At 44.7% G+C, this 24,152-nt stretch overlaps 1 protein-coding gene across 2 annotated transcripts in view; it reads right to left on the bottom strand.

Annotated features, from left to right (window-relative positions):
* Positions 1–23,711, bottom strand: part of arhgdig (Rho GDP dissociation inhibitor (GDI) gamma) — a 114,446-nt gene extending 90,735 nt beyond the window's left edge. Inside the window, exons 1-2 of one of the 2 annotated variants that reach the window (XM_063057449.1) lie at positions 23,614–23,689; positions 20,597–20,688 (exon numbers count right to left, since the gene is read on the bottom strand). The gene's annotated coding sequence lies outside the window, so the exon portion shown is untranslated. Of the gene's footprint in view, positions 1–20,596; positions 20,689–23,613 lie in introns of both variants that reach the window. The other variant, XM_063057450.1, reaches the window with a different exon arrangement.
* Between the last annotated feature and the right edge of the window lie 441 nt (positions 23,712–24,152).

The following is a 24,152-nucleotide window of genomic DNA, read 5'->3' as shown; positions in this document are numbered from 1 at the left end:
TGGAATTATATTATTGGAGGTGGATAAGCACATTCAGAATTAAAACCAGGGCATGATCTTTTTACGTACCTGTAACTACATTTATGAGACCATAAGGCCATAAGACAAAGTAGCAGAACTAGGCCATTCGGCCCATTGAGTCTGCTCTGCCATTTTATCATGAGCTGATCCAATCTCCCATTTAGTCTCACTCCCCCGCCTTCTCACCATAACCTTTGGTGCCCTGGCTACTCAGATACCTATCAATCTCTGCCTTAAATACACCCAATGACTTGGCCTCCTCTGCCGCCCATGGCAACAAATTCCATAGATTCACCACCCTCTGACTAAAAAAATTTCTTCGCATTTCTATTCTGAAAGGGCGCCCTTCAATCCTTAAGACATGCCCACTCGTACTAGACTCCCCCCATCATGGGAAACAAATTTGCCACATCCACTCTGTCCATGCCTTTCAACATTCTAAATATTTCTATGAGGTCTCCTCTCATTCTTCTAAACTCCAAGGAATACAATCCAAGAGCGGACAAACGTTCCTCATATGTTAACCCTCATTCCCAGAATCATTCTAGTAAATCTACTCTGTACCCTCTCCAACATCAGCACATCCTTTCTTAAATAAGGAGACCAAAACTGCCCACAGTACTCCAAGTGAGGTCTCATCAGCGCCTTATAGAGCCTCAACATCACATCCCTGCTCCTATACTCTATTCCTCTAGAAATGAATGCCAACATTGCATTCGCTTTCTTCACTACTGACTCAACCTGGAGGTTAACTTTAAGGGTATCCTGTATGAGGACCCCCAAGTCCCGTTGCATCTCAGAACTTTGAATTCTTTCCCCATTTAAATAATAGTCTGCTCGTTTATTTTTTTCTGCCAAAGTGCATAACCATACACTTTCCAACATTGTACTTCATTTGCCACTTCTCTGCCCATTCTTCCAATCTATCCAAGTCTCTCTGCAGACTCTCCGTTTCCTCAGCACTACTGGCCCCTCCACCTATCTTCGTATTGTCAGCAAACTTAGCCACAAAGCCATCTATTCCATAATCCAAATCGTTGATGTAAGATGTAAAAAGAAGCAGCCCCAACACTGACTCCTCTGGAAAACCACTGGTAACCGGCAGCCAAACAGAATAGGATCCCTTTATTCCCACTCTCTGTTTCCTGCCAATCAGCCAACGCTCTATCCACGTATGTAACTTTCCCATAATTCCATGGGCTCTTATCTTGTTAAGTAGCCTCATATGTGGCACCTTGTCAAAGGCCTTATGAAAATCCAAATATACAACATCCACTGCATCTCCCTTGTCTAGCCTACTGGTAATTTCCTCAAAAAATTGTAATAGGTTTGTCAGGCAGGATTTTCCTTTAAGGAATGCATGCTGAGTTCTGCCTATCTTGTCATATGCCTCCAGGCACTCTGTAACCTCATCCTTGACACCGACTCCAACAACTTCCCAACCACTGATGTAAAGCTAACAGGTCTATAATTTCCTTTTTGCTTCCTTGCCCCCTTCTGAAATAGCGGAGTGACATTTGCAATCTTCCAGTCTTCCGGAACCATGCCAGAATCTATCGACTTTTGAAAGATCATCGCTAATGCCTCCACAATCTCCACAGCTACTTCCTTTAGAACATGAGGGTGCATTCCATCTGGTCCAGGAGATTTATCTACCTTTAGACTATTCAGCTTCCTGAGTACTTTCTCTGTCGTAATTGTTACTGCGCATACTTCTCTTCCCTGCGACCCTTGAGTGTCCGGTATACTGCTGATGTCTTCCTCAGTGAAGACTGATGCAAAATACTTGTTCAGTTCCTCCGCCATCTCCTTATCTCCCATTACAATTTCTCCAGCATCATTTTCTATCGGTCCTATATCTACTCTCACCTGTCTTTTACTCTTTATATACTTGAAAAAGCTTTTAGTATCCTCTTTGATATTATTTGCTAGCTTCCCTTCATAGTTAATCTTTTCTCTCTTAATGATCTTCTTGGTTTCCTTTTGTAAGGTTTTAAAAACTTCCCAATCCTCTGTCTTCCCACAAATTTTTGCTTCCTTGTATGCCCTCTCCTTTGCTTTAACTTTGGCTTTGACTTCTCTTGTCAACCACTGTTGCATCCTTTTTCCACTCGAAAATTTCTTCTTTTTTGAAATATACCTGTCTTGCACCTTCCTCATTTCCTGCAAAAACTCCAGCCACTGCTGCTCTGCTGTCTTTCCCGCCAGTGTCCCTTTCCAGTCAACTTTGGCCAGTTCCTCTCTCATGCCACTGTAATTTCCTTTACTCCACTGAAATACCACATCAGATTTCAATTGGCAAAAGAGATACAAGGCTGGAGAAGGGAGAGGATCATGGGACGGGAGCTTTGTATCTCTTTTGCCAATCAACTTTCCAGCTCTTAGCCCCATCCCTCCCCCTCCTGTCTTCTCCTATCATTTCCGATCTCCCCCTCCCACGTTCAAATCTCTTGCAATCACTTCTTTCATTTAGTCCTGACAAAGGGTCTCGGCCCGAAACATTGACTGTACCTCTTGCTATAGATGCTGCCTGGGCTGCTGTGTTCCACCAGCATTTTGTGTGTGTTCATTTAAAAAAAAATCTGTTTTGGAGAAAGAAAATCAGAAGATGCTGAAATACTTGAGAGGTCAATCACCACATGACAGAGTTAACATTACAGCTTGATTGCATGTTATCTCTCAAATAATCCCATCATATCATTTTGATAAATGGTTGGCAAAACAGCAGGAAAATTTCACTCCTCCTCTAATAATGTCTTTTTTATCTTACATCCATCTGAGAGGAGACCTCTGTTTAATATCTTGCCAGAGAACTGCATTTCCTAAAAGGCACCAGCCAGATTATGGAACTCATCCCTCTGGAGTGAAACTTGAACCAATGACCTTCTAACCCAGTAGTGACAGAGGGCTGAAACTGGAAGGAATCCAAGGATTTAAATACCGCCTAATTTTATCTTCCAAGAAAATCACTAAAGATTGAAAACAAAGCTTACATAATAACCACATATTAACTGGAACAGCGAGAATTATTTCCTAATGTATCCAAATCTACTTGTTATTCAAAACAGATGTTTTGGTGATATTAACCTCCCATTTTCATTATCTGAGCTTTCACGTTGTACTTACAGTATTGTGCAAAAGTTTAAGCATGTATAGATATCTAGGGTGCTTAAAACTTTTGCACAGTACTGTATTTGTCAATGTAGCGCAGAGAGCAAGTTTGTAAATCTGGCAGGAGCAAAGGGTGTTGGGAATGGTGATGGTGCAGTGCCGAGGGAGGAGTGTGGGACAGGTGGCAGAGGAGGAGTTCCAGAGGTGGAGGGTGGGATGGGTGCAGACACACCTAGTCCTGAGGCACCAGGTAAGGTCATTTGATTCCAAACAACTGGTTATTGGATCATTACAGAATGTCTCTCTGGTACTTTCCAATCCCTCCCCTCTCCCCTCCCTTTGTCCCAACCATAAATCCCCTCTCCCAGTCCCCTTCCCACTCTCAATCCACAATAGAGACCCATATCAGAATCAGATTTATCATCAATCCCATATGTCATGAATTTTTTTTTGCAGCATTACAATGCAATAGATAAAATTACTACATACTATGCAAAAATCTTAGGCACCTTAGCTATATAGACGTGCCTAAGACTTCTGCACAGTACTGTATATGTGTACCTTTATGGTCTAAATTTCAGAATCTTCAACCAAACCATACATCCAGTGATAAAGTAAACACAGTATAGCTGAGTGCAATATCTTTTCTCTTACATCTGGAATTCATGTGCTGCTTTCCCTTATTTGCATCCATTCCAACATTCAATTTTTAAAAAAAATGCCTTATAGCATTGCAGAACAATTAAAACTAAGTTAGACAACAGATTTATATTAATGTTACATGGACAACCATTCCTTTTGCATTGTAGATTAGCATCAAGCATGGTTTTCCTCACTGGGGCTACTAAATCAGAAAGGACAATAGAGAGATGGTATTTCCTCAAGTCCGAGAATTATCAATGCACTGTATCAATGCACAACCAGTCAAAGTGCTCACATCAGTAGCACTAGCTTTTTCACTTCCCACTGTATATGAATAAAACATCTGCTGTTCAGTGATTGTGAATAACTTGAGTATTTCTGGATGTAAGGGTGAGCCTAGGAATAAAATGAACCTTTTTGCTCACACTTCACTATTTGCATTTCTCTCTCTTTAACAATATTTTTTCAGCCAGGAAACAATATTTGTTTGTTGCAGAAATAGAGCAGATGAAGGAAGGGGGGAGGGAAGCATAAATGTAGAACATGGATTTCCAAAGAAGAATGCTGGAACATTCTCCAGAGAATTGATTGAAGTGAAAAATTAATGTTAAAAGCTTTGTTTTCCCTGTGGGGGGTGGGGGGGGGGGAACACTCCTCCAGCAAAGGTCACTCCTAAAACATGTTCAAGGCGTGCGTCTGATGAACAGAACGCCATAGAAACACAACTAAACACAAGCATGTTAAAATATCCTTTTTCTTTCCCGCAAACATGCTAATGTTGGAATTTATTTGGAAATCGTCAGGTCTCAGACACATCTATGATGTAATTCAGCACCTGAAGGAACAGACATCCAATTTCCAACTGGCTGAAAAAAGTTGCCAGAGAAGTTCTTGCGGCAATCTGGAGAAACAGCTGAGGAGCAGGTTCTCGAGTGTCACTGCCAGACCTCACACAGGATTACCTTACTAACCTGACCAAATCACAAAGAAGCTCATAGGCCAGGCAGCATCTATGCAAAAGAGTAAACAGTCGATGTCTTGGGCCGAGACCCTTCATCAGAATTGAATGAAGGGTCTCGGCCCAAAGCTTGGACTATTTACTCTTTTACATAGATGGTGCCTGGGCTGCTGAGTTCCTCCAGCATTTTGTGTGTATTACTTGAATTTCCAGCATCTGCAGACTTTTTCTTGTTCGTGAAATCACAAAGGGCAAGTTTGGGTCTTCACTTGGCTATATTTGGTAAAAGTGATTCCTCATTCTCCAAACAATCACAATCTATTAAGCAGACTACCTATTCTCAATCTAGTTTTACCTTAACCCATTACTCACTTAAGAATTTAAGGAATCACTAGCAATAAGCTATTTGGTCCAGCAAGCAGATTCTACTATTCGTCACACTGTTCTGCTACATCAACATCACTTTCTTGCACAATCTCCTCATCCCTTGATTTCCTTAAATCCAGATATATTGATCTCTATTTTAAATGAACTGAAGGACTGTGCCTTCACTGTTCTCCATGGTAGACTATTCCAAAGATTCACCACCTCCTGCATGAAGAATTTTCTCCTCATCTCAATCCTAGTTGGATCAACCTTTATTTTAAGACTTTGACCCCTAATTCTATACTACCAAGCTAAGGAAACATCTTCCCTGTACACAGCCTGTCAACCCTAAAAGCATATGGCTCCACAGAACAGTACAGCTCAGAGACAAACCCTTCAGCCTAAGACATCTGTTCCAAGCACGGTGCCAAATTAAACTAATCCCTTCTGACTACACGTGAGCTATATCTCTCTGGTGAGACTGAGATCAAAGTCACTGGCGAGACACTGAACCTAGCGATACAAAAGTAAAAAGAGCTTTGACCAAAGGCCAATCCAGACACCAGAAGTTTGAGAAGAGGGAACTTTAATCAGGTCCACTGCCTGAGGTTAAAAGGCAGCAGCAATAAAGAGCTTTGACTAGCGACCGATCAGCATTTGGGATTGATTAATAAGAGCAAATTAAAGGAAGCCGGGGCAAGGGCAGCAGCCGTTATCTGAGTGGACAGTCAGAGTGGTGATCTTGAGGCTTTAAGTCTTTGAGGCTTCAGTGAAGAGAGATTTCAGTCAGAGAAAGCAAAGGAAGGAAAAAGCTCAAGTTTTTTTATAGACGATAGACAATAGGTGCAGGAGTAGGCCATTCGGCCCTTCGAGCCAGCACTGCCATTCACTGTGATCATGGCTGATCATCCACAATCAGTATCCAGTTCCTGCCTTATCCCCATAACCTTTGATTCCGCTATCTTTAAGAGCTCTATCCATCTCTTTCTTGAAAGCATCCAGAGACTTGGCCTCCACAGCCTTCTGGGGCAGAGCATTCCATATATCCACCACTCTCTGGGTGAAAAAGTTTTTCCTCAACTCCATTCTAAATGGCCTACCCCTTATTCTTAAACTGTGGCCTCTGGTTCTGGACTCGCCCATCAGCGGGAACATGCTTCCTGCCTGCAGCGTGTCCAATCCCTTAATAATCTTATATGTTTCAATGAGATCCCCTCTCAGCCTTCTAAATTCCAGAGTATACAAGCCCAGTCGCTCCAATCTTTCGACATATGACAGTCCCGCCTTCCCGGGAATTAACCTTGTGAACCTACGCTGTACTCCCTCAATAGCAAGAATGTCCTTCCTCAAATTTGGAGACCAAAACTGCACACAGTACTCCAGGTGTGGTCTCACCAGGGCCCTGTACAGCTGCAGATGGACCTCTTTGCTCTTATACTCAATTCCCCTTGTTATGAAGGCCAGCATGCCATTAGCTTTCTTCACTGCCTGCTGTACTTGCATGCTTGCTTTCAGTGACTGATGCACAAGAACACCTAGATCTCGTTGTACTTCCCCTTTTCCTAACTTGACTCCATTTAGATAATAATCTGCCTTCCCGTTCTTACCACCAAAGTGGATAACCTCACATTTATCCACATTAGACTGCATCTGCCATGCATCTGCCCACTCACCCAGCCTGTCCAAGTCACCCTGCATTCTCATAACATCCTCCTCACATTTCACACTGCCTCCCAGCTTTGTGTCATCGGCAAATTTGCTAATGTTACTATTAATTCCCTCATCTAAATCATTAATATATATTGTAAACAGCTGCGGTCCCAGCACTGAACCCTGCGGAACCCCACTGGTCACCGCCTGCCATTCCGAAAGGGACCTGTTAATCGCTACTCTTTGTTTTCTGTCAGCCAGCCAATTTTCAATCCATGTCAGTACTCTGCCCCCAATACCATGTGCCCTAATTTTGCCCACTAATCTCCTATGTGGGACTTTATCAAAGGCCTTCTGAAAGTCCAGGTACACTACATCCACTGGCTCTCCCTTGTCCATTTTCATAGTTACATCCTCAAAAAAATCCAGAAGATTAGTCAAGCACAATCTCCCCTTCGTAAATCCATGCTGACTTGGACCAATCCTGTTACTACTATCCAGATGTGTCGTAATTTCATCTTTTATAATTGACTCCAGCATTTTTCCCACCACCGACGTCAGGTTAACCGGTCTATAATTCCCCGTTTTCTCTCTTCCTCCCTTCTTGAAGAGAGGGACATTAGCCACCCTCCAATCCACAGGAACTGATCCTGAATCTATAGAGCATTGGAAAATGATCACCAATGCGTCCACGATTTCTAAAGCCACCTCTTTAAGTACCCTGGGATGTAAACCATCAGGTCTCGGGGACTTATCAGCCTTCAGACCCAACAGCCTATCCAACACCATTTCCTGCCTAATATAAATTTCCTTCAATTCATCCATTACCCTAGGTCTTTTCTTCTCTTCTTTACATCTACTCAGCCAGGACAGTGGAGATGCCAGGCAGGACAGTGAAATGCTTCTCTTGTGGGATGTGGGAAGGCAGGGAGACCTCCTATGTCCCCGACAACTACCACAGTGAGAAGTGCATCCAGCTGCAGCTTCTAACAAACCGTGATAAGGAGTTGGAGCTGGGACTGGATGAACTGCGGATCATTCAGGAGGCTGAGGGGGTGATAGATAGGACATATAGAGAGGTAGTTACACCCAAGGTGCAGGACACAGGAAACTGGGTGACTGTCAGGAAAGGGTTAAGGAGACAGTGCAGAGTACCCTTGTGGCCATCCCCCTCGACAATAGGTACATCACTCGGATACTGTCGGGGGGGAGGAGGGTGTGGGGGATGAGCTAACAGAGGAAATTCACAGTGATTAGGTCTCTGCCACTGAATCTGCCTCTGTGACTCAGAGGGAGCGGGGTGAGAAGAGGTACACTGTGGTGATAGGGGATTTATAAGTTAGGGGAATGGACAGGAGGTTCTGTGGTCAAGAACGAGATTCCCGGATGGTATGATTCCCGAAGGAATTGGTTGTTGACTTCAGAAGGAGTAGCGGACCGCACAACCCAGTTTACATCAGTGGTGCACAAGTGGAACAGGTAAAAGCTTTAAGTTCCTCGGGATCAATATCACAAATGACCTGACTTGGTCCAACCACGCAGAGTTCACTGCCAAGAAGGCCCACCAGCGCCTTTACTTCCTGAGAAAACTAAAGAAATTTGGCCTGTCCCCTAAAAACCTCACTAATTTTTATAGATGCACCATAGTAAGCATTTTTCCAGGGTGCATCACAACGTGGTATGGAAGTTGTCCTGGCCAAGACCGAAAGAAGCTGCAGAAGATCGTTAACACGGCGCAGCACATCACACAAACCAATCTTCCGTCCATGGACTCACTTTACACCGCACGCTGTCGGAGCAGTGCTGCCAGGATAATCAAGGACACGACCCACCCAGCCAACACACTTTTCGTCCCTCTTCCCTCCGGGAGAAGGCTCAGGAGCTTGAAGACTCGTACGGCCAGATTTGGGAACAGCTTCTTTCCAACTGTGATAAGACTGCTGAACGGATCCTGACCCGGATCAGGGCCGTACCCGCCAAATATCCGGACCTGCCTCTCGGTTTTTTTACACTACCTTACTTCCCATTTTTCTATTTTCTATTTATGATTTATAATTTAAATTTTTAATATTTACTAATTTTAACTATTTTTAAATATTTTTAATATTTAATATTTGTAATCCAGGGAGTGTGAAGCACAGAATCAAATATTGCTGTGATGATTGTACGTTCTAGTACCAATTGTTTGGCGACAATAAAGTATAAAGTATAAAGAAAATTATGTTGTCTCCCGGGTGCCAGGGTCCGGGATCTCTTGGACTGAGTCCTCAACATTCTTTAGTGGGAGGGTGAACAGCCAGAAGGTGGTCCATGTAGGTGCCAATGACATGGGTGGGATGAGAGACGAGATTCTGCATAAGGAGTTCAGATGCTAAGTTAAAGGGCAGGACCTCCAGGGTTGTGATCTCAGGATTGCTACCCGTACTATGTGCTAGTGAGACTAGAACTAGGAAGATTATACAGTTTAATATGTGGCTATGGGGGTTGGTGTAGGAGGGAGGGCACAAGATTTTAGGATCATTGGGCTCTCTTCTAAGAAAGGTGGAACCTGTACAGAAGGGACGATTTGCACCTGAACTAGAGGGGGATGAATATCCTAGTGGGAAGGTTTGTTAATGCTGCACAGTGGGGTTCAAACTAGAGCTGCAGGGGGGTAGCAACCAAAGAGCCGGGACAGTTAGTGGAGAGGTTGTGGAGACAGATGTTGGTAAGACCTCAGACAAAGTGAGAAATCAAAAGGTGCAACTTGTGTCCTGAGCTGCATATACTTCAATGCAAGAAGTATCGTAGGAAAGGTGGATAATAGTGCTCAAGATGAGGTAGCTGGTTTACAAACAGACACAACGTGTAGTGAGGAGAGGCTGTTGATAGGGCAAAATTGCAGTCAACACGATGAGTTGCAACATAAAAGGTGGACAAAATTGAAAAGGATGAACACAGGACTGAAGGTGTTACACTGTATTTGAATGTGCACAGTATACGGAATAAGGTAGATGATCTTGCAGCACAGCTGCAGATTGGCAAGTATGATGTTTGTAGGCATCACTAAGTCATGGCTGAAAGATTATAGCTGGGAGCTTAATGTTGAAAGATACACACTGTATCGAAAGGACAGGCAGGAAGGCAGAGAGGGCAGCATTGCTCTGTTGGTAAAAAATGAAATCAAATCATGAGAAAGAAGTGACATAGGGTCGGAAGGTGTTGAATCATTGTGGACAGAGCTAAAGAACTGCAAAGGTAAAAAGACCCCGATGGGAGTTGTATACAGACCCCCAAACAATAGTAAAGATGTGGCTTATAAATTACAGTAGGAGATAGAAAATACATGCAAAAAGGACAATGTTACAATAGTCACGGGGGACTTAAATATGTAGGCAGATTGGAAAAATCAGGTTGGTGCTGGATTACAGGAGGGGGAATTTCTAGAGAGCCTACAAGATGGCTTTTTAGAGCAGCTCATGGTTCAGCCCTCTAGAGGATCAGCTATTCTGTTTTGGGTGTTGTATAATGAACAAGAATTGATTAGAGAGCTTAAGGTAAAGGAACCCTCAGGGACAAGTGATCACAATATGATCAAATTCACCCTGGAATTTGAAAAGGAGAAGCTAAAGTCAGATGTATCAGTATTCTCTCCCCTTTCTGCTGCATCTCTAATTACTGCTCTCTCTGTAGGCAGCCGCACTACTTCTAACAACTCTTCACTATGTTTGACCCCTACACTTGGGATCTCATGACATGATCCACACACATTGATCTGTCTCCTGCCCCTGATTGGGAATGCTACTTCTCTGTGGGCCATGCTTTCTGTTCTGTTGGTCATATATGTTTACTCTCCGTGCTTTGTCCATGCTGTTGCTCCCTTTCCTGAATCTATGATCACACCTGCCTTACTCAGCCTGTCTCTCCCCAGGGCAATTTCCTCATTGTTTGGGTGAAAGAAAAATCCACACTCCCTCAATTTCAAATACCAGAGGATCACTTCCCTCTCCCTCATTGTTTGAACCTCTGCACTGGTAATGTAATCACCTCTCCAGTCTGGACAAGAACAGTTACCAACACTCTTCACCCTGTGTCAACGACATTTCACATTGCCGTTCCCCTAATAAACCTCTTGTGTACACTCATTATTGGCATTATTGGCCATTATTGACCATTATTGGCAACGGCCAGCCATTTGTCTGACCTGGATGCTGACCTAACCAGCTCTACAGTCTGATTGGACAGACAAGGCACTGCTGTCATTTTGGCCTGTTTTGGTAGGTGACTGTAACACCTTTATCTCTTTTTGGGACACTGCCTCTATCTGCAGCCCAATAGGCCTCAGCTGAACACAACATCTCCTTTACACTTTTACGCTTACTCTGGCAGTCCTTTGCTAGGTGCCCCCATTTTCTGGGACACTAAACAAATCCTTTGTGATGTCACAGCAGCAACATCCACCGCTGCCACTTTACAACTTAATTTCCCCCTCCCCTGTCTATCTCCCTGGCCCACGATACTATTGTGGGTAGCTCGATCCCACTGCTATCTTCTAATCTAAAACTCCCTGCTGGGCTGATCTCAGGACTCCCTCCAGCATTTTCAGGAAGACCCTCCCTGGATTGTCTAACACTGAATATTCCTCATATGCTCGATATTTACATACTGCATAATCCATGGCAAACCCTTCAGCTCTCTGTACTAACATTATCATTCCCCAGTTACCCTCACCTCCCTCCAGTCACTGCCCACCGCCTCACTTCCCTCTTAAAGAAGCAATGTCTCTCCTCATTACTAGCACTCCCAGCAGTTACTCCCGTACCATCCCACACCCCCTGGGCTGTGCTTTCCTAGGTATTCCCCCTGCATTTCTCTTTAACCAACACATATATATCTTTGGGGTGCATCTGGTGAATTTCAATCATTTCCTGAAGCATGTGCCAAAATTCTAAATTCCAACAAGTGGCTTTAGGTGAGAGCAGTTGAGACAAAATGTTCTGCTTCTCTCTGGGAGTGAAGGGTCTGTGAATTGTGGTAATCAGTGTAAAGGGCTGGCTGGGGTGGTCAGGATTCTTGACCTGATGTTGTCTGACCACAATGGGGGCCCATCTCAACAGATATTTCTAGGTATAACCTCTCCCTCAAATATTTCCACACTAATTCCCACACTAAACAAAATAGGAAGGATGGATTAAAAATTAAACAGTAGATACTTCAAACCACAGACTATGTACTCCGCAATTTTCCACTTGTGTGCCGCTGAACTCAAAATGTCTGTTGTATGCCCTTGCATTTAAAAGTCTTATTACCAAGGTTCAAGTTATTCTGAAACACACAAACACGCTCACAAATTTAGAAGAATGAAAGGGGATCTCATTGGAAACATATCAAATGTTGAAAGGCCTAGATAGAGTGGATGTGGAGAGCATTTTTCCTGTAGTGGGAGAGTCTAGGACCAGAGGCACAGCCTCAGAATAGAGGAACATCCATTTAGAGTAGAGATGAGAAAAAGTTTAGGGTGGTGAATCTGTTGAATTTATTGCCTTAACAGTATGTAGACCGAACTACTGGGTACATTTCAAGCAGAGGTCGATAGGTTCTTGATCAATCAGGGCATCAAAGGTTATGAGAGAAGGCAGGAGTTTAGGGTTTGAGGGATCAGCTATACTGTAATGACAGAACAGACACCATGTGTCACCGTTTTCAGATATGGCCCAAGTGTGGAGTGAGAGACATTGAAGCAGGTCGATAGTTCACAAACTTTATTGCAAAGCGTGTTAAAGGGAAAATAAACAATAAACGTTCGGCCAAACTGGGCTGTTATTTAAAATTCTCAAAAGGAAAATGAAGCCTATTCTGCGACTAGAAAGAAAATCTAAACATTAAACGTATACCGCTAGTTTTCAGAGTCAGTTGACTCAGAAGTCCAATTTCTCAAGGAAGGCTGAAAGCAAACAGGCAGTAAAGTGTTGCTATGCTCTGTTCAAGTCTCAACAAGCACCACGGCAACAAGGATGGAGTTAAATACTATCAGGATAAAATAATAATTAGCTGCCACGTTCAAATTCACAAGCGGAATTGCCATATCTACTGTGCTGCCAAATCCGTGGTGTGACAGGGCCCCCCCTCTCCAGGTGCAGCCCCTGAGGCACCACAGCCCTGTGTCCACTGGAAGTCCTGCATCAGCAACTTGTCCAAGATGTCCTTCGTCAGGATCCAAGTACGTTCTTCTGGGCCATACCCTTCCCAGTCCACACGGTACTGGACCTTACCACGTACCCAGCGAGATGCCAGGAGGCACCGCACCGTATAGACAAGGGACCATCTACCAAGCAGGGAGGAGAGGGAGGTGGGGTGACTTGGGCTAGGGGAGAGGTAGTAATCGGCTTGATCTGGGAAACATGGAATACTGGGTGGATCTTCAATGATGCTGGTAGACGCAATCTATAGGACACCTTGTTGACAACCTTTTCCACCACAAACGGTCCCATGTAGCACGGTGCCAATTTCCAGTTCTTGTCTTTCAGGGGAAGATCCCTTGATACCAACCAGACCTCCTCTCCTGGCTTGAGTTACCTGTTGACGGAGTCGATCAGCCTGCCGGGGAATGCTGTTTCTGGGCACGCAGCAGAGAAGCCCTGGCTCGTCTCCAGGTGCGCTTGTAGCGCTGGATCAGCTGTTCAGCAGCAGGAACTCCTACGTCGATCTCCTGATCAGGGAAGAGCGGGGGCAGAAATCCCTTCTGACATTCAAAGGGAGACATACCAGTGGAGGAGAACTGGAGGTTATTGTGGGTGATCTCTTCCCTAACCAATTGGGAGCTCCAGGGCGTGGGGTTGGAAGAGACAAGACAGCACAGGGTTGTCTCCAACTCCTGGTTCATTCTCTCAGTCTGGCCGTTAGATTGGGGGTGAAAGCCAGACAAGAGAGTGACCATGGCTCCTACAAGAGAGCAGAAAGCCTTCCAAAAGTAGGAAATGAACTGTGGTCCACGATCAGACAGTGTCTTGAGAAAAGCATGGAGTGTGAACACATGTTGAACCATGAGTGTGGCAGTCTCACGAGCTGATGGGAGCTTGTGGAGGGCAATGAAGTGGGCAGCCTTGGAAAATCAATCCACAACCACCAAAATGGTGGTGTTTCCATTAGATAGGGACAGACCAGTGATGAAATCTACTGAGAGGTGGGAGCAGGGGCGGTGGGGCACAGGCAGTTCACATAACAGACCCGTAGGACGCTGCATGATGATTTGTTCTGAGCACAGCTGGGACAGGCAGATTCAAAGTCGTAGACTTCCCCGGACATAGATGGCCACCAAAGTTGTCTCTTTATAAACTCCTGAGTCCGTTGAATTCCCGGATGTCCAGCCAGACAGAAGGAGTGACCCCATTCCAGCTCTTTGGAACACACCACAGCAGGGACAAACAGCTGGTTGGGAGGTTCCCCATCCGGGCCTGGATCTGATTGTTGGGCGACACTCACCTCTGCCTCTATTATCCAGATCGTCGAAGCAGAGATATATTCGAGGAAGAATGGGCCCTGGATCGGCATTGTTCAGAGATCTGTCGAACTGCCGGGAAAGCATGTCGACCTTTGTATTCTTGCTGCCGGGACGATAAGTAAGGATGAAATTGAAGCGTGTGAAGTAGAGAGCCCACCGGGCCTGATAAGACTTGAATCTCTTAGCATCCTGAATATTGGAGAGGTTCTTGTGATCTGTCCATACCAAGAATGGATGCTGTGCCCCCTCCAGCCGGTGTCGTCATTCCTCCAGGGCCTCCTTGACAGCCAAAAGCTCCCGGTTTCCAACGTCATAAATCCTCTTGGCCAGAGTCAAGTGACGGGAAAGAAAGACACAAGGGTGCAGCCGGCTATCCGCAGACGAGCGCTGAGAGCGGACAGCTCCAATGCCGACATCGAATGTATCCGCCTCGACAATGAATGGCTGCGATAGGTCTGGGTGCTGCAGCAGTGGGGCAGTGGTGAAACGTCGCTTTAGCTCGGAAAATGCTTGGTCAGCATCGTCCGTCCAGTGGAGTCCTGCTGAGGTCTTCTTGGTGTGTGCATTAACTGGAGCCGCAATAGAGCTGAAATTCCAGGTGAAGCCGCGATAAAAATTCTCAACCCCACGAAGCTCCGTACCTGTTTGACTGTAGACGATTTCAGCCACTCTGCAACTGCCTGACCTTGACTAGGGTCCATTTGAACACTGAATGGGGTAAGTATATAGCCCAAAAATGACACCTAGTCTTTATGGAATTCACATTTTTCAGGCTTGGCGTACAGGTTATTTTCAAGAAGGCGTCTGAGTACTCTTCAGACATGCTGGACGTGCTCCTGATGGGAGCGGGCACAGATAAGGATGTCATCTAAATACACAAACACAAACTGGTTCAACATGTCCCTGAGCACATCCTTAACCAAGTCCTGGAATACAGCGGGGGCGCTGGCCAGACCAAAAGGCATCACCAGGTATTCATAGTAGACATTAGAGGTGTTGAAAGCCGTTTTCCACTGATCCCCTTCTCTTATGCAAATCAGATTGTAAGCATTACGCAGAGTTCAATTTTGGGAAATATGGTTGCTCCCTGGAGATGTTCAAACGCAGACGCCAGCAAGGGAAGAGGGTAGCGGCTCTTCACAGTGATGTTGTTCAGGGGCCGATAATCGATGCAGGGATGGAGCTTGCCATCTTTCTTGCTCACAAAAAAGATCGCTCCTGCCAGCAAGGTTGACGGGCGGATATACCCCATGCTCAACGCCTCCTTTATGTATTTCTCCATGGCCACCATTTCAGTACAAGAGACGGAAGAGAGCCGGCCCCGGGAGGACTAGTGACAAGCAGAAGGTCTATGGCACAGTCATATGGCCGGTGTGGGGGCAGGGTGGTGGCGTTTCTTTTACTGAAAACCTCAGAGAGATCCGCATATTCTGCCGGAATCCCAGACAGGTCCACATCCTTAGCTGACACAGGAGGGGATTCATGGAATGGATCTTGAGCTGGACCCAGACGGGTAGACAGGCATGCCGGTCCCCACTCTTGGAGTGCTTTAAGAGACCAATTGATCTGTGGATTATGTCGAGATAACCAGGAGAGACGAAGTACCAGTGGCAGTTCAGGTGAATTAACCAGATAGAAAGATATTTCGTCATGATGGTTGCCTTCAAGCACCAGGTTGGAGGGGTTGGGTGGAAAGGTGGATCTGGCCGGTTCCCAGAGGTCGACCATCCAGTGCCTTGACGTTGATCTTTTCTCTTAATTCCTGAGTTGTATCTCCCAACCTTTGAGTGAGATAGATGTCCGGAAGCTGCACCAGAGTCAATTAACACCTGAAGTTCATGGGTCTGAGACCTCCACGACAAGGAAGCTGCGGGCATTACAGAATCAGGGGAAGCTGACTGAAGAGAGAACCCACCCGTCAGGATTCCCCTCCCTGCTGACGGGTTTTCTCTTTTACTGGATGCTTGGAACATGCCACCCGGAAGTGTCCTGGATCACCACAACAGAGGCAGGAACCTGTCCTCTGGCACTGCTCTCGTTTCTCCTGAGACAGGCGCATGCGCCCCACTTGCATAGGCTCCTCGGTGGGCTGGGTACTGGGTGTTGGGGGAGAGGGAGAGGGTGAGGAAAGACGGTGATCAGGTAGGAAGTTTGAAACTTTCTTTCTCTGCGCCACTCAGTTACCCGGTTGTCAACTCAAATAGCCAGATTAATCAGGTCATCCAGACTATCCTGCTTGTCCCGGACAGTGATCTCATGCCGGACCCCTGTGTTCAGTCCACGCTGGAAGGCAGTGATGAGAGATCTCTCATTCCATCCCATCTCTACTGCAAGGGTTACGGAATTTCACTGCATAGGCTCTCACCATTCCTCTTCCTTGGCGGAGGTCCAAGAGTCAGTGGGCAGCCTCCTGACCCCGTACTGGAAGATCAAAAACCCTCCTTAACTCCGCCACGAAATGTCGGAACGACTGGGCTGTGGGGTATCCTTGCTCCCATAAAGCATTGAACAGGCTGAGTGGCATCATCACCAAAATGACCAGGCTGTGCTTGGAATGTCAGCTCACATTAGGTAATAAAATTCCTGCAACCACTGAGATCACCAGAATAGCTGCCTGGTGGTGGAATACCCGGTTCCTGTACGATTGTGGGAGTCGGCTCTGGTCCGCGTGTGGGAGCGGGAGTATTAATAGCAGAGATTGTCGGGCAGCAGAAAAGGAGGACCTGCCAGATGCTGGCAGTGGGACTGAGGCGGCCTGAAGCTGCTGAATTGAGTTGGCAAGAACGTTAATGGCTGTCAGCTGATGCTGGCTGTTCACAGGAAGTTCACAGATGGCGGCCGTGGGTGCGAAAATCGCAGACACATGAGTCTGATTGTCTGTGGTGAGCTGTTGAACAGTTGTGGCTGGGGACAATACCTGTTCCTCCAAGTGAGACTGGGCTTGTCGGCACAAAATTATCTGCCTCATTGCCTCCGTAACATCACTGAGAACAGATTCCATTGCCTGTAGCTTGTCTCCTACCTGACCAATTAATCTCATGGCCAAGGTCAGCTGCTCTCTCTCTGCTGGGTCCATCTTTGTGTGGTCAAGACTTGCTGTTACCAGATTCAGATATGGCCCAAGTGCGGAGTGAGAGACACTGAAGCAGGTCAATAGTTCACAAACTTTATTGCGAACAGTGTTAAAGGGAAAATAAACAATAAACGCTAGGCCAAAACAGGGCCATTAACTAAAACTCTCAAATGGAAAACAAAGCCTATACTGTGGCTGAAAAGAACATCTAAGCATTAAAACAAATACCACTAGTCTTCAGAGTCAGTTGACTCAGAAGTCCAATTTCTCAGGAAAGGAGACAGGAAGCGAAGCATTGTTGTGCTCTGTGGAAGTCTCAACAAATGCTACGACGAAGAGCGTGGAGTTAACTACTATCACGATTAAATAATAATTACCTGACACGTGCAAATTCACAAGCACAATTCCCATATCTACTTGCTGCTGAATCTGTGGCTGTAACACCACGGGCCGAATAACCTAATTTTGATCCTGTGTTTTAAGGTCTTATGATCTAAGAATGCCACTATACCGTTCCCCTGTACAATATACACACACTCCTCTGATGGTTAGTAACCACATTTCATACTGGTAGCCCTGTTTCAACAAAGCTACCCAAGACTATCTGATAGCTGGTCACTTACACACATCCACATTTTTCTATCTACCAGTTCAGGTCTCTGCCCTGTTCCTTAATACTTCATAATCCGTGACAGTTCATGGTTTCCTAACCCTTGTACTCATGTCCCTAGAAATGATGGTAAACATGCCATATACTATCTTTACCACTCTATGTATGTTGGCGCTTTCAGGGATGTATGTACTTGGACCACAAGATCCCTCTCTATATTGCTCCATACAAAGCTACCTCTGTGGGAAGTACATACATGTATTTAAAATATGTATATTTCTGCTTGGTGTCATTAAGGCCCTGATGGCAGGGATATCAATCTCTCCTTCTGGTGAATAAATTTCCTCATCTCTCCCCTTCCTCTGTTCCTCACTCTGACCTTTCACTTCTTCTCACCTGCCTACTATCTCTCCCTGTGTCCCCTCCTCCTTCCCTTTCTCCTGTTGTTCACTCTCCTCTCCTATCAGATTCTTTCTTCTCCTGCCCCTGACATCACCCACCCACCTGGCTTCATCTATCACCTTCAAGCTAGCCTCCCTTCCCTTCCCCCAGCTTTTCATTCAGGCATCTTCCCCCTCCCTATCCAGTCCTGAAGAAGGGTCTCAGGCTGAAATGTTGACTGCCTACTCTTTTCCATAGATGCTGCCTGACCTGTTTTTGTGTGAATTGCAATAGAACTACTTATTCCTGCAAACAAATCCTCTTGTAATACCATTTGTCTCCACAGACCCTAGCTGCCCCTGCACCTGGCTTAATAGTGATCTATGTTGTATAAAGACAGCCAAGTCCTTTTGAACATTGATATTACACAATTACCTGCCATTAAAAATGCTCTGCTTTTCTATTTTATGCACCAGGCTGGATAACTTCGCATCAGTTATGAAGAAGCATCTGGGCACGAAACAGCGACTCTTTTTGTCTTTCCATACATTCTGCCTGACCTGCTGAGTTCCTCCACATTCATCGTTGCTCTGGTTAACGTCACGTCTTATCACATTACGTTGCTTCAGCCACGTTCTTGTCTTCTGTGCAGCTTGTCCATGGGGCGTTCTGATATCCACCCTTTATCACAATTCCATTTAGTTTTGTATCTTCAGCAAACTTAGAGGAATGGCACGTGGTCTCCTAGGCCAAATTGTTGTAATATGAACAACAGAGATCTAAGGTCTAATCTCTGATACTCACTAGACACAGCCTAGCAACCTCGGGAGGATCCATTTTGTTTTTGTTCCCATACCCAATTCTCAATCCCTGCCAGAATATAGCTCTCGACTGTGTCCTCTAACATTGTTGACCAACCATATCCATAGTATCCAAATTGTCAAAAAACTCCAGTAGGTGATTCAAATATGATATACCAATGCACAAAGGCTCAACAGCTGGTACACTGAGAGTTCGAGCTGTTTGCTCCAGTCAACAGCTAGTCTGGGGTTTGATACCAAAGGGTGAAGGTCGATTGAAGTCCAGAGGTCATAACCCGATAGCTGAAGCCTGGGTTCCAGGGCCCTGTACTGGAGTTTGGGGACTGCCTGTATGTGTGGATAGGGGAGGGCTGGGGGGGCTTGTTTTCTTGTGTAGTTCTGTTGAGCATTGTGGGCATGCTACATTGGCACTGGAATGTGGGGGGCACTTGTGGGCTGTCACCAACACACACTTGGGTAGTGTTGCTGGTTAATGCAAACGATGCATTTCACAGTACATGGGATAAGTTAATGAATCTGAAGTCTATAGCCTTTTAACAGGCACCAGTGACAGTCCACTTTCACATGGAACATTTACAACAGGTGAATTAGAGATAAACCACATATATGTTGTAACTGGGTTAACTGTCTGGACGCGACCCTCTGCTGACTGCCCCTGTGGCTCCTCCCACAGACTCCTGTGTAAAGGTGTTTCACCTTGCCCCTCCCACTCAGTCCGGGGGCAGACACTCACCGTGGAGGTCGTATTGTACAGCGAATAAAAGCCTTTCAGTATTTTACCCAACTTCAGTCTTTTGGAGTTACTGAAGGTGCTTCAGTCATGAAATTTGTTGTCTTTGCTGCAGCATTACAATGCAATACATAATAACAGAGGGAAAAATACTGAATTCCAGTAAGCGTGTATATACTGTATATTAAATCATTACATAAGTAGTGCAAAGATAAATTTTTTTTTTAAAACAGTGAGGTAGTGTTCGTGGGCTCAATGTCCATTCAGAAGTCAGGTAGCAGAGGGGATCAGCCTGCTCCTGAATCATTGAGCCTGTGTCTTCAGGCTCCTGCACCTCCTTCTTGGGTGATGGGGGTCCTTAATGATGTGTGGTGCCTTTTTAAGGCATCACCTTTTGAAGAAGTCTTGGATACTATGGAGGCTAGAGACCATGATGGAGTTGGCTAATTCTCTACCGCTGATTTTGTCCTGTGCAACAGAACCACCCCCCCCACCCTCCCATACCAGATGTTGATACACCCAGTTAGAATGCACTTCATGGTACATCTGTAGACATGTATGAGTGTATTTCGTGATATACCAAATCTCTCCAAACTCCGAATGAAATATAGCTGCTGTCATGCCTTCTTTGTAGCTTGACATGTTAGGCCCAGGATAGATTCTTGGAGATATTAACCCCCAGGAACTTGAAATTGCTCACTCTCTCTACTTCTGATCCATCTATGAGGACTGGTGTGTGTTCTTTTGTCTTACCCTTCCTGAAGTCCACAAGGTTGTTGCGGTGACACCACTCTACTAGCTGATATATCTCGCTCCTGTACGTCCTCTTGTCACCGTCTGAAATCCTGCCAACAACAGTTTTGTCATCAAATTTATAGGTGGCATTTGAGCTATGCCTAACCACACAGTCATTGTTTAGAGAGCACAGCAGTGGGCTGAGCACACATCCCTGAGGTGCGACAGTGTTGACCGTCAGTGAGGCGAAGATGTTATTTCCAATCCACACAGACTGTAGTCTTACAGTTAGGAAGACTAGGATCCAGCTACAGAGGAAGATACAGAGGCCCAGGTGTTGGAGCTTTTTAATCAGAATTGTAGGAATGTTCATGTTAAATGCTGAGCTGCAGTCAAAAAACAGAATCCTGACATAGGTATGTGTATTGTTCAAGTGATCCTGGGCCACACGAAGAGACAATGAGATCACACCTGCCGTGGACCTATTGTGGTGATAAGCAAGTTGCACTAGCTCCAGGTCCTTGCTGAAACAAGAGTTAACTCTAGCCATAACCAACTTCTCAAAGTATTGTTTCATTACCAGCATCCTTCCACTGAACAACTTCATACTCAGCTTGTAACCTACTCCTTTCCTCTCTGTGTGCACGATGTCTGACCTATCTGTTGCCCCTTTATCAGGAAAAGAACAGGATAATCTGCCACTATTCATACTCTGGTCTCCAATATTAGCAATCCTTTGGAAAGATTGCTGAAGATCCTTTTACGAATTTCACAATCTCCTGGCTTGGTGTTTCACAAGATAATTAAGCAAAACAACCCATAAACATAGCAGCTTTTCCTTCTTGGCAAGTGACATCATTAATAAAAATATACCCTCTGTTGTATACTTTACACTTCAATTGTTAACACGTGTGCTTTAGACCCCATTATTCAAATTGGATTCTATTATTTTGATGGAAATGAACTGCTGAAATAGAATTTCAACACATATGCATGCATCACTACCTGTTCATCATACATGCACACCTATCTCCTCACCACTCTTTCTCAAGATGGAATAACTTAAGAAATTTTAACAAGATACTAGGAGTTGGACATTGATGAATGATGATGTACATTCAGTAGCCACATTATTAAGTACTTCCCATACATAACAAGGTGGCTGTGTTTGTGGTCATTTGCTGCATAGACCATTCACTTCAAGGTTTGACATGTTGTGCATTCAGGAATGCTCTTCTGCACACCACTGTTGTTTCAGCTACTGTCACCTTCCTGTCAGTTTGAACCAGCCTGGCAATTCCCCTCTGACCTCTCTCATTAACAAAGCACTTTTTTTTGCTACAGAACTGCTGCTCAAATGATGTTTTTTTTTGTTGTCGTTTTCTGCGCTGTTCACTGTAAACTCCTGAGACTGCAGTGCGTGAAAATCCCAGGAGGTCAGCAATTTCTGAGATACTTAAACCACCCCATCTGGCAACAACAATCATTCCACAGTCAAAGTCACTCAGGTCACATTCCTTACCCATTCTGATAGTCTGAACAACAACTGAACCTCTTGATCATGTCTGCATGCTTTTATGCATTGAGTTGCTGTCATATGATTGGCTGATTAGCTATTTGTATTGTTATTGATGCTTTACCTGATCCGGTGGTGTCTAACACATGTACTCAAATATATCTCTTCAAGCGCTTCTATTATTTTTGCAACTTTTAAGCGTTTTGTGATTAAGCAATCATCAATTCCAAAAGCTTTAACCTCCATTTATGAGGATAATGGAATTAGTCATATAATATTTTCCTCAAATAACACAATTGTTTAAGCACTGATATTATAGATTTTTCAAAGATATTTAAGGAATAAAATTTGAATTTATTCTGACTCGCTTCAAAAGGCAAGACATTGAGTGAACATTTGATTCCGGAAATGAAGAAGGTTAACCAAGAGCGCGGAATCTATAAAGCAGTTTTCAGGTTCCAGAACATTCCCGTGAGCTTTATAGTCACTAAGTAATGCTTGAAGTCTAATCAGGTGTTACTATACAGAAAAAACCACAACAGGTGATCGATGTGACAAGATCCCACGAACGGCAAGAGGAGCAATGAACACGGACGAATTTTGGGCAGAACACTAGTTTAAAAAAACACTTTTGCTTATCTTTGAATACTGCCAGTGATCTCTTTCCATTGACAACTTGTTTTGCCACCTCAGCGCAAAGCCAATTTAACGAAATTCAGCAAAGTTTGAGCACCATTACGCAGTAAAAAGTTGAGGCAGATAAGTATAGACTCTATAGAGGCTGTGGAAGGACAACGTGCAATTCTGAGTAATGTCTATTTTATGCTCATAAGACTTTTACATCTTCCTCACTTATGTTATTCAGAGTCACTAAGGTAATGCGGTTTCCCTTATGTTTTCTGGGTACTTCCAGAAGAACAAGAAATAATATTGCTATTCGCCGTACAGCTGAGAGAGCTTAAGTTCCGCAACACTCACCCGCGGAGTCCAAGGAAACAAACTTCCAGCCCTCGTCACTCCTGAAAATCTGAGAGGGCAGGATTGTCTATGTGTGTCTGTGTTGCAAACGTAAGAAGAACGTCTCTTTTGTGCTTACAAGTAATTTTCTCAGAGCAGTGCCGATTTCCTCATCTTAAATATAAATTAGCATTTAATCGAAATCAACCGATCTATTGACATAGGCAGAAAGTTGCATCAATTTGATTCCACGAAAGTAATTCAATAACGTACATAATTTATGTTTTAATATTAACAATCTATGGAACCAAATGCTTTGGATTGCTAAAGGTTACTGCACTCGAAACCTATGGCTAAAATATTTTTTAAAAACATGGACTTATTGAGTAATAAAATGAAAATACAAATAACCTAGTCAATTTCATCATTTTTGTTGACAAAAAGCACAAAATTATATATTTATTAATGTGTGTACTCGGCACGCATATTTTTTTTAATCGCCGGGGAGCTGATCCCGCGTTTTGCCTGCGAAAGTCAGCCAGCTGGAAAACTTGCAACTTACCTTAAAAACTTCACTCAAGTTGCTCTGTTGACTCTTCTGCCCGACTCCTCCAAAACAACAAAGCGATGGGAGAGAGCGGCTGTGTCTCTGGGCCACCAATCAGCTCTGGCTCAATTCCCTGATTGACTTCTGGGAAATTCAAGCTTTTGGAACGCCAGATTTCATCACTCCACCCCCCTCAGAAAAATCAGTTTAACTTAGTAATGATTAAAGCTTGTGAGTTGGATCACAGTCATTAAGAGACGTTTAGAAAGTCTGTTCAAAGCATTACCCCTTCTTCTCTCTTTACCTGCCTATCACCTCCCCCTGGTGCCCCGTCTCCTTCCCTTTCTCCCATGGTACACTCCACTCCTAACAGATTATTTGGCCCTTTACCTTTTACCTTTCCACTGCCATCTCCCAGCTTCTTAATCCACTGCCCCCATCCCGCCCACTTACCTTCCTTGTCACCTGGTTTCACCTTCTAGCTCGAGTTCCTTCCCCTCACTTCACCTTTTATTCTGGGTTCTACCCCTTTCCTTTCAAGTCCTGATGAAGGG

This window comes from Mobula hypostoma, chromosome 9, assembly GCF_963921235.1.
Source record: "Mobula hypostoma chromosome 9, sMobHyp1.1, whole genome shotgun sequence".
In the NCBI taxonomy this organism is placed as follows: domain Eukaryota; kingdom Metazoa; phylum Chordata; class Chondrichthyes; order Myliobatiformes; family Myliobatidae; genus Mobula; species Mobula hypostoma.
Note: the sequence above shows the minus strand (reverse complement) of the source record. Positions and strands in the feature narration are given on the sequence as shown.